Genomic DNA, 11,351 nt, shown 5'->3' on the forward strand with positions numbered 1-11,351 from the left:
TTTTCCAAGATGTTTGGTTTTAAAACCATCAGAATGTCCCCAGGGTGTTTGAAAGGGGATGTGCTGTGTCACGAAAGACAGTGCTCCCCATGGAAGGATTTTTTTCCAAGTGACAGGTCAGTTGGGCAGTAAACATGCAAAGAAGGATCGCCATGACAAATGAAAAAGATGAAAGAAGAGCTGACCCCAACTCTGAGGCAAGGAAACAAGAGAGTGTCTGGACTTCCCCACATGCAGGTGCTCTTCCTCACTGTTGGTACCCTTTTGAACAGCATGTAGATAATTTTCTGAGATTGACATTAACCTCTTTCCATAAGCATGCACAAGCACCAAATGTTGAAATCCACTTCAGGGCTGGATGGAAAATTTCTGACTATGGTTTGCTGTCAGGAAATGCTGGTTCAGCAAGAGGAAAAAGATGTCAACTTCAACAGTAAAAAAGGGATCAGAAAGAAACAGAAAAAATATGATACCATTGAAGATACTCTCCTGGGAGCTTTTTGAAGCAGTGAGGTTTATTTTTCAGTGCCCTGTTTTTATTGTTCATTGACATGTAGGATAAACACAGCTAGAGCAGAGGCTGCACCATCTTTTTCCCTGTAGTTTTGCTCAGTGTATGGCAAGTAACAGCTTCTGCATACCCAACACATCCTTCCCAGTGCCTACCTACAATAACACAGGTGCTAACAGTGCAGGTAAAGCAGAAGGAACTTTTTCTGATGTACCATCTTTCTTAAGGGAGAGCAAAGTGCCTCTGTGAAGCACAGAACTTCCATGGAGGCATGCTGGGATCTGTCTTGGAGGTGGATTATCTCCTTCACTGACACCCTGCACTCCTGGCCACGTGGGTTAACTGATGATCTGGTAAAACCATTGGCTTCCCTCAGGTATTGACAAACTCCTCATTTATGTAGCTGCAGCTACTCAGGTCTAGTAATTCTAAAAATTGCATTCTTCCTGAGCATCCAAGTCCTCACTGGAGTACAAAATTAAATATGCAGGGCAGAAACAAGACATAGAAGAATAACCTTGTGTTGCATGGGAAGTGTGTGTAATTTTGGTTACTGCTCTGCATTTTTTTATGTCTGCCAAATACATGAGATTGACAAGTAAATAGACAAAAATATATATGTTGAAGCAAAAAAAGCTAAGAAAAACAGTATTCTAGTGAAGTTCTGAAAACAGCTAACCAAATAAATCTCCCCAAATACACAGCTTTGCTACCCAGGGTGGATGTTTGGTTCAGGACCTTCCCAATTAGCATTATAAACATACCAAAGTGCTATGCATGTTTTAGAGTAAATCGCCTAAATAGATTATTACTGTTGGATAGCAATTAAAATGATTGAGTAGTCTAATCTATGTCCTGGTGTAGTTCCAAGTATCAGAGCTCTGATTTATGCATTTCCCCCTCCTCCCCATGCTGCTTCTGAAATGGGGCAGCGTGGGAAGCCTGGCAGCACATGGGACAGAACTCCTCTCAGTGCTATCAGGCCACTTGTTCCTTGAATTCCCCTCCAGGAAGTGGGATGGTGAGAGGAGAAGAGACTTGGCTCTTCCCATTCATGCTGATGAATGGGGCCAGGCTTTCTTTGGACTGCAAGTGAATTCACCGGGCCAGATGCTCAGGCCAAGCCCCAGGTCTGCTTGTTCCTAGGAAGAAAAGGTAGAAGATGCCTGAGGTAGTTTTTTGGCTTTTTTTCCCTAATTTCTTTATTTTGTATTATGGTGAAGTTCCTGTCTCAGAAGTGATGCTTGTATTTTGGTCTCCTTTTCCAATGCTGTCTCTAAGGCAGAGGATACAAGAGGGGAGCATCATTTTTACAACAAGGATGCATTCTTTCTTTGCAATTGTGACTCCCTTTGCTGGGATGTGGGATGCTGTGGCCAGCCTGCTATGTTTTCTGTCTTTCTCTGGGACAGCTGAAGTGAGGACCACAGTAACAGATAGATTCATGATGGATGGACTGGCAGAACCAACATATTTTACAGAGGTTAATAAGAGTTTTGTAGCTGTTATTTATTACCAGGACAGGGAACGCCTACATGTGTCCCTATCTCTTATTGCAGCAGTAACGCTTGTCTTGAAAACCAGCTCATCAGCTTTCCCCCAGGCACTCATCTGCTCTTCCCCTCCTTACAATTTCTCCAAGGCCATGCTGCCCATTTAGCACTTCCCTGAACTATACGGGACAGACTGAGTGTCTGGGAATGTATGCACAAATCAGACAACCCGAAACAGCCTGCATTTCCCCCCTCCCCGTTACTGGATCACTCAGGTGCTCTTGCTTTGAATCTCCCTCTTTGTTAGCCACCAGGGTATTTGTGGCTGGAAGGCTGTCGGGACAGGAGCAGTTTGACACAGCAGGCACAGCACAGAGGAGCAGTCTGACCTGCTCACAGCTCCATGCGCTGCTGCTCTAATGACAACGGTGATTTTTCATGCCTGTTATTGGAAGAAGAAAGTAACTGTTTGCAGTAAGCCACACACTATTCAGGAGCTTCTGGGGACCTTTACCTGTTTGTTTTCCTCCCCGAGTGACCCGCCTCTGAGCAGGACACTCTGCAGCCCCGAGGCTATGTCAGCCCTGCGGGGTCTGGCATTTGTCAGTCACTCAGAAGATGGGAGCTCAACTGAGAGGTTTTCCCAGCTGCCAAACATTGTTCCTCCTCCTGTGGGAGGCTTTTGGTCCCAGCCGTAGAGAAGGTGTCAGTGTTCTGGCTGCTGGGCAATGCTTCTGCCAGCCCGGGGGAGAAAAAGGAAAGACAGGGTTGTCCAAGTCTCTGGCCAGATAACGCCTGGATTTCACTGCCACATGATGCAGCTGTTTAGCAGCCTGTGCATGCAAACGCTGTTGAAAACCAAGGGGGCATGGGAGAAAAGGAAGAAAAGTTTTGTTTCTCCTCTCCCCTCCTCTGCCTATTTTTGTCATGCTGCTGTTCTGCCCCGCTCCTCAGCTATTTGGCAGTATCGTTGCCATTGCAAATGTACGTGACTAATCTGTTACTTGAGGAAACGAAGGCATGAATGACCCAGGCGATCGGGGAGCTGATGGGATCCTGCGCTGGGAAGACTGTTTTGGGGTTTTTGAGAGTTTGGTATGCCTTTTTTTTTTTTTTTCCCCTAGAGGGTTGCTCCCTTTGTTAACTGATGGGAGACAGATAAGAGAGATACCCATCGGAGTGCTAGATGCACGGATAGGGTCCCTGTTACAGAGGTGGCCACCCTCTTCCCAGCCCCAGGGGCAGATGTGCTGCCCCAGGACTGCACGTCCCCCTTCCTCCCCAGCCACGTGGATGCCGTTCCCTTGCGGTGGCACGGTGCCATCAGCCACAGCGTGCTCGCTGGAGCGCAGAGGCTCTGCAAGGTCTGGGTGTGAGATTAGGGCAGATCCTTACTCGTTCGTCTCCCAACCAGCTCAGGCAGACACCCGAGGCCGTGGGACCGGAATGCTCTGACCTGAATACAGCCCGGCACTGTCCTTCCAAGCCCGGTCCTCGCCTGCCTCCACCACTTTGCTTTGCTCCGTTTCAGCTGTGCATCCTTAAATGATTCAGGGGCTCCGGGCCAAAGGGCTCTTTGCCCCGCTGGGCTGATCCTGAAGAGAACGGGTGATGTGCCAGGAGGTCTGGGAGGCGAATGTCATTTCATCACTGTTCTCCCGGGAGAGGTAGAGGGATCCAGCATGGGAACAACGGGGGTGTGGGGTGGGGGCAGGGGTTAATGAGGAGAAATGGGATAAATTAAAGAACGGAAAATGTAGGCCAAGTATTTGGAGAAAACATATGTTTAAATGCTGTCAAGCCAAGAATTATTTTCTCAAAAAAATAAGTAAATTCCAAAGAATGACTAAATTATTGGACACAGCTTCTAACTAGGTACCTTGAAAATGTGTTGAATCAGGCTGTTGCTGTGAATTACTAGCCCAGCTCTGAAAAATATACCCTAGGGAGCACCAGTTTTCCTGGTTTTCCACTGATCTTAATGCCAAAGTGAAATCTCCTGAGGCAAAGGGACATTAACTAACTTACAGTGCCATCTAGCCCCATCTAAGACATAAGACGTCTGTGAGTGGTTGCTAATTTTGTTCCTGTAACTGGGAGGCTGAGTCAGTTCGGCTCTAACCCACCTCCTAGGTCATGTGCTTGTGGATATAAGTGTATCTTGGAGTACATCCGTGCATGCACTGGGATGTATTTTTAAAAACCTTGTCCATGGGCCATCAACATAAATGCCTGACTGGGAGCCATCCCAGCTGGACGAATCCTATGTGTTTTCATGGCCACTCGAGGTGGGGGGCAGCTCAGCGTTGCTTAGGCCTGGCTGGCACTTCCCATTGATAAGACCTTACTTTGGATGGCTCAGGGATTTGCCAGCCTGCAGGTGCTTGAGCTGGGAGCGTTTGGTGCTAGGTGCTTGCTCCAGGCTATTTGTAGGGACTTCTTCCCAGAGCTGTGTTTGTAACAGCTCTCAATGCTCAGAGCACGGGTTTCCACTTTCTGAGGGAAAAAAAAGGCAAATGTGAAAACAACAGTGCTGCTGCTACTGCTTATCTTGTGAAACACACTGGGGGCAGAGGGTGGTGGCTCCAGCTCCTGCTGCCCACACTGTGCTGTGACTGCATCCCTGCAGCTTTCACTGCACCCACCACAGGCACATCGTCTCCTGAGAGATGGGAACATGGAGTGAACTCTGATGGCGGTGACCCCGTCAAAGGCCAGAGTGGAAAAAGATGCCTTGGGCTCCCTGGCACAAGGGTTCAAGGCTCTCTGAAGTCTGTGAGAGTCCTAAAATTGCTGCTTTATCTCTTTGGGCCTCTGCTTTTTACCTTTGTGGGCTCCAGAGGTAATCAGGGGTTGTTGCTGGGGCCCGTGGGTTTGGTGTAATATTTTGTTGTTGAGTCTGCAAAGCTGGTGCCAGCCTTTCTCTTCTGCTTGCAGAAGACTAATGCAGAGAAGCTGACCAGATTGCCAAAGGTAGCGAAGTAACCTTTTTCTATGGAGGAAAACACCCATTATCCTAACTGGGCTTGGATTACCAGTGTTTTTTTGCACTTTCTGCTTTATGGTTTTTTTTTTCTCCTTGTGTGCTTGCAGTAACGCCCGTAGCCAGACATATGCTCATGGCCTGGAATGAAGTCGACTGCAATTACATCCTAAGGGAGTCACTCAACGGGGATTTTGTGGAGGCAGGACGCAGGCTCTAGTGGAGCTGCACATGTGCTGTTAGACCTCCAACTGCACTCGCTCTGCCTTCAGCTTTGTGGGAATGAGGAGCAGCAGGCTCAGAAATACAGCCAATCTGGTGCACATCTGGAGGCAGTAATTGGAGGTAAAGTGTGCACCTTCTGTTTTCGATCAAATGAGGTGTTTTCTTGCATTAGTGATTTCAGCGCATCAGCACCGAAATTCATCCTTTTAAACATGCTTGCTCCCCATCTCCCATGCTCTGTGCTGGTCTGAACCTTCCCCAAGCATAAAGGTGTTGGGAGCTGGGTTGGAAGGTCAGGCTTCTCTCCTGTAAGGCTCCTGGTGCCTTACTTCCTTTATCTCCGAGAGCAGCCAGAAGCACATGCTGTGGCAACATAATCATTTAATCCAGGCTGGTGAAACCTGTTCTCCAGATGAACAACTGACAGATCATTTGCTCTGTAGCTCTGCATATGAATGCAATGTTTGTTGGGGTGGATGGATGCTGGTGCCAGTTTTCCACTCCAGTTTCTAGCAAAACCAACCAGCAGCCGGACCATGAATCCGCTTCCAGCTCCTTCCTCTGCTCCCTGCAACATCCTTGCTGCAGCCACATTAGTGCTGGGGCTCTGCCTCCCTGGCTGCTGGCTCCTGATGTGAATGCAGTAGGTGCACAGAACCCTGGCAGGCGGATGCAGCCCTCAGAGGAGTGCAGCAGGCCTGTGGCACCCAGGATAGGAACGTGTTTGCCTGGGGAGGCAGGTGATACCTGAAAGGGTGCAGCCAAAACTAACAAAGGTGTGTTCAGAGATAGATACAGTTTGATCTTTAGCCCCTGATACAAACCTTGCCTTGGCTGGGGAAGCTGCTCTGCCAAGCCCTTTTGTAAGGGTGTAACAGCCTGGCGGATTGCTGGTGATTCCAGCAGTGGGTTGGAGTGAGGACGTGTGCTGCTGCCTCCCTTGCAACTGCTGTGAGTTAGTAGGGGCAAGGGAGAGGTGAACCCCCTGTTTTAGGCCTCTGAAGTCCTCAGGTCTGAATGTCAAATGTGAGGAGATGGTGCTCTCATAGTCTCATGTGCCGTTAATAGAATTACAGAATGGTTTGAGTTGAAAGGGACCTTAAAGATCAGTTTCCGAGCTCTCTGCCACAGGTAGAAACACCTTCCACTAGACCAGGTGACTCAAAGCCCTGTCCAGCCTGGCCTTGAACACTTCCAGGAATGGAGCATCTACAGCTTGTCTGAACAACCTGTTCCAGTGTCTCACCACGCTCACAGTAAAGAATTTCTTCCTAGTATCTAATCTAAATCTACTTTCAGTTTAAAGGCATTACCTCTTGTCCCATCACTACATGCCCTTGTCAAAAGAGCAGAGCCAGTGGTTCATTGCACATTGTGCAAATGCATGTGCTTGTGTAGGTTTTCTGAGTGCCCAGAAAATCTGTCATCTCCTAAGTGCTGGATGTACTTCTGGTGAGCAGCCTGTCCTGCTCTGCTGCAGTCCTGGTTTGCTGCTTCTCTGGTTTCAGGGTCCATCCCTTTCAGATTTTGTAATGCAAGCAGCAACTGACACTCTTACAGCTCAGCTGATGGTTTGGTGGTGGCACGAAACCAGGGAGAGGGCTGTGGTGTGCACTGGTGGCAGCCACTGCTCTGACAAAAGCATCTTACCAGGTGAATATGCAATGGTTCTGCTGACATATTCTTTATTTTTGTCTTAAGGAGAAAGCTTAGGCCTGAGACTTTACCAGGGCCAGCTTATGCCTCTTGAATTGCCTGACCTGCTTGTACTGCCTCCGATGATGGAGAGCTGAAAGAAGCTGCTTGCATTCAGATTGCAATTCGCACTCCTTTAAAACTCCTTTTTTGAGAGGAGCATGCGTTAAATATTTTTGGGGCCAGCACTGTGAGCTTGGCTCAGCCTCCAGAAACACTTTCCAAAGCTTGTTGTCCAGAATAGAGTGCTCTAAAAATGTGCTGCATCCCCCTGCACTAGCTGGTTTGACCTACTGTGACTGTACAACTGGGTTTTTCTCTCAGCTCAGATGAGATTCATATTAAGATCTGTACTAGTTGCACAGTGAAACAGCTTCTTTTTCTTCCTTGTTCCCTGTTACGCACCTCCAGTGCGTGTCTCTGTGCTAGATGAGAGCCTGTGGGGAGTTCAGGGAGTGCAGGTCTGAGCCGTGTATCACCCTGTCACCAGGACCAAGCTGGGAGAGGTCAGTACATGTGCAGAGCTCAGAGTAATGCGTGCTGTGCTCGGGGGGGTGGGGAGGGCAGGGGGGAAGGGTGGGGGCAGGGAGGTTTGAAACCATCGCTGGTATTTTATCTTCAGTTTACCATTGCTCAGGTTTGTCAGCAAAACACTGTGGTCCTGAAATTTCAAGCCTGAGGCGGAGCTGGGAAGAACATCCTAGAGCTCCTGGGTTTCTATCTAGGGCTTTGGACACAGCTTCAGTCAAAGAGTCCCCCTTCCTGAAAGGTGAGAGAGATGTCAAAGTGTAATGCTTACACCAGTTATATGAAGTCCATTCAGACCTATTCAGCCCCCTGCCCCTGCATAACTTTTTTTGGCAAGCATTAACTAATAAGGAAGGGAGTAAATCTTGCTTGAAGTTATTTTTCTTCCTGCTCCTGTGTCCCACTCCCCGGCACCCCATGGCAGGTGCTACAGAGGCAAAAACCAGCGCTCCTGCAGAGACAGATTAGCAGCACACAAAATGATCTCTCTCCTCCTTGTGCACCCCAGAGCTTGGAAACTCCCCCATCTCTCCAGCATTGCAGCCCAGCTGTCCCAAACCCCAGACAGCAGGGATGGATAACAGCAGGCTGCTCTCTGCACTGCAGCCCAGGCGATGGAGGAGATAATGGGAATGATTTTTTGGTACAAGTACAAGCATGAATCCTCTGAAGAAATACTAAGTCTAGTTGCGGTGAAAAAAAAAGAAAAATAAACCAAATGCACACACGTGCACATACACAACCTCGACCTCATGTAACGTTGGAGGGTTTGGTTGGGTCTGACTTTTTTTCTCAGCTGCTGGTCCTTGAACTCCTCGCAGTGTGGCTCCACCACTGGAGCAACAGCTGGCGTGCTGAGATGCACTGCAGGGCTGCCAAGTGCAGATCAAGCCTTGCACTCTGTTTCTGGGGGATTTCCTTGAAGCCCTCTCTGCCAGAGAGTTTGGATTTTGTGAGAATTGTGCCTGTTGATGGACGAAAAAGGGGCAGGAGGAAGCTAATTAGGAAAAATGTGTTTCTAGCACTCAGGATTGTGTAGGAAAATTAACGAATAGGAAATGAGTGTGACCTCCAGTGAGTAAAAGAATAATCTTTTTGCCCCGAGCAGGGCTGTATGAGCTGTTTGGATGAATGTGGCAGAGCAGGGGTGTGGAAGAAAATGGAGCTCTGCTCAGTGCCGCAGGCCTTTTGCCACTACAACTGAAAGAGTAAAAACTTATTTTGCCACTCTGGATGCTAATCATGGCAGGCAATTGCTTTAGCTATGGCAAATGAAACCTAAGGAAGGGTCCATCACAGATTAACTCCTAAGCCTTAGGGTGTTTTGCTAAGTGAGGTGCCAGACCAGTCTATGGAAATCTTCTTCTCAAATTATTATTCCTTTTAAATGTTAGACCCTGCCTGCAAAGATGAAGTGTTTCCTGGCCTCACTTTTCAGTATTGCTATTCTTTCCATTCTATATTGCTTCCACAGTGGGTACCGAGACATGAGCTTTCAATACCTGCAAATTTCCATCTGGTTTGTTAGCAGCACTCCTCATGAAGGGGATTATGAAAAGTTGGAGATGCTACAGGTAAGCATCCTAACAATCCTGGCTTCCACAATGAAGCACTGTGTTTTGTGTGGTAAGAGCTGCAGGAACAGGACTCATGAGTGACAGAGCAAAAAATCAGTGATTGCTGTTTGGCAGGAGATACTTAAACTTTGTCGAGCTAGGCAAGTATCTCCATTGTGGTCTCTGACTCACAATTTAAGTATGCTGGGAACATTTGAGGGGGCTGGGTCAGTTCTTTAAGCAGTGGGAAAACAAGGCTTTAATGCATCACGGCATAACTTTGGGTCTGTGCTCTACTGTTCTGCTTTTCTTTGAGGAAACTGGTGTGGCTGGCGGTGGAGAGAGGGAGGTGTTGTGAAACCACACACACACTCACACACTCACATGTGATTTTAATCCTTCCTAACAGTGTTTCATACTCATTTGACTGTGGTGGCTGAGCTGAACAACTTCTGACTTGCCCTCCTGAAGGTGAACGGAGGACAAGGCTGTGCAGTGGGGCTGGTGACAACTCGGTTTCAACCTCTGCTGCAGCAGCCTGGCTGGGGTATGCAACACAGAGAAGCTGGTGGGGGGCTCACCAGCCCCTTCCAGCTATTCAGTACCACTCTCTGGGCACAAGAGTGTCACAAACTGGCTGGTGAAACCAGGCTTGCAGCTCTTGTGTGTGGTCATTATGGGGCAAAATGCAGCCGGGCTGTTCTGGTAAATCCTGAGGGTAGGAAGGCTTGCCAACAGCTCGGCTCTCCTGCTTCCTTCCACTGCTGCAGATAACGCCGTGCAGCCTCCCGGGGAGGGAGGTGCATTTCTGCCCTTACCAAAGGTGTTTTCTGTTGATATGGTATGTTCCTGCACATGGAGGGGAAGGCAGATATGGCCAGACATCCTCTCCCAGATCCTGTTGTGTGGGTGAGAGCGGCTGCTGGCAGTGGGGTTGCTCCTTTGTGCTCCTCCAGCTGGAGGCAAGCACCCATTTGGGGATGCTTCCCAGAAAATACAATTGCACAGTGAGCAGATGCTTTCTGTCCATGGCTTTGCACCTCCTGCTCCTGGGAGGGGCTGGAAGGAGAACTGGGAAATGGTGCTGGAGAAGTATGGCCAAAAATGGTCAAGACCAGGTAAGGAGCAGCCATATGGCAGATGTGCTGCTGGCTCCGTAATTAAGCCAAGTGCTCGGGATGCAAGAGGCTTGGCTGTGCACAGTTGAGAGCCTGGCTTCCTGTGTGTTCCTCCCTGCTATGATTCTGACCAGAAATTCCATTTTTGACCTGAAAAATCTTCCAGATGAAAATTTAATTATAAAAGTGATGTATTCCCACAAGAAACTTTAGTGTCAGCAAATAAGTCCTTTTTTATGAAAAACTATTTTATTCACATACACAAAAATCTGGCTCCCACTAATTTCATGCTAGAGCATTACCCTGGTAAAAATTCTGTTGATTTGTTTAATAAAAATTATTATGGTTTGCAATTAGCATCCATTAGGCATACAAGTTGCAAAGAATTGACACTGGTCCTGAAGTCCTCTTGCACAAGATGAATTTTCTTGGCAAGTTATTAAATCATGACCTATTCTATATCTGTGATTTATAAAATGTTTCTGACAGTGGACAAGTGGGATGAATCAATCATGGGAATGTTAACCCAGATAACAAGCTTTTCTTTCCTTTGGTGCAACAAATTATTTGCTTTCTGCAGAGCAAAGGTGCAAGCATTTTCCTGTAGATGATGAGACTTGTAACATGGACTTTATAAATATTTTCCTTTGTAAAGGTCTTTGCTCGTGGTTGTTATTGGTTCCATATTTATGTGGGATCTTTGCATGCAGAGGATGGCTTTTGGCTTGTGAAGAGGAACTGCTCAGAGGCTGGACTGCTTCCCCTCACACTCCTCAGTCTCTCCAAGACTGCATGTAATGCTCAGAAAGGCTGCTAGGGGCAAGGTGCTTTTCTGCATCTAACAGAATACTCTGCAAGCTCATTAATACAAGCCAGATAAAATAAAGCTTGGAAAGTCAACATGTTCAAGAAGACAGGCCGTTCTGGGAAACAAGCGGAGAGGAGGTGTGCATTTATGTGAACAAAGGAAGTCCAAACTGTAAACCATAATATATCTGTTAGCTCATTAATGTGTCTGATGCTGACTAATTCCAGGGGTGTTCCTGCTGCCCAGCAGCAAAATGCAAATAAGTGGACAGCTGTGATTTAGTGGCAAATATTTGAACAAATCGTGACAATTCAGGCCACCCACTCTCTTAAGTTAATACAGCTTCTGGAGAATCATTTCAAACTGGGTTGAAGTGCAGAGCAGCCACTTCATATGCATCCCAGCCAAATTGCCCTTAAGTATTTGGGGCCAAA

General features: G+C 47.6%; 1 long non-coding RNA gene across 1 annotated transcript; it reads left to right on the forward strand.

Annotated features, from left to right (window-relative positions):
- The first annotated feature begins 7,192 nt into the window (after positions 1-7,192).
- LOC117001659 lies at positions 7,193-10,407 on the forward strand. The gene is made up of 4 exons (XR_004419091.1): positions 7,193-7,413; positions 7,545-7,676; positions 8,910-9,009; positions 9,401-10,407. It is a non-coding gene; the product is annotated as an uncharacterized LOC117001659 (long non-coding RNA).
- Positions 10,408-11,351: the final 944 nt, after the last annotated feature.

The sequence above is a fragment of the Catharus ustulatus genome, chromosome 1 (assembly GCF_009819885.2).
Source record: "Catharus ustulatus isolate bCatUst1 chromosome 1, bCatUst1.pri.v2, whole genome shotgun sequence".
Lineage (NCBI taxonomy): Eukaryota > Metazoa > Chordata > Aves > Passeriformes > Turdidae > Catharus > Catharus ustulatus.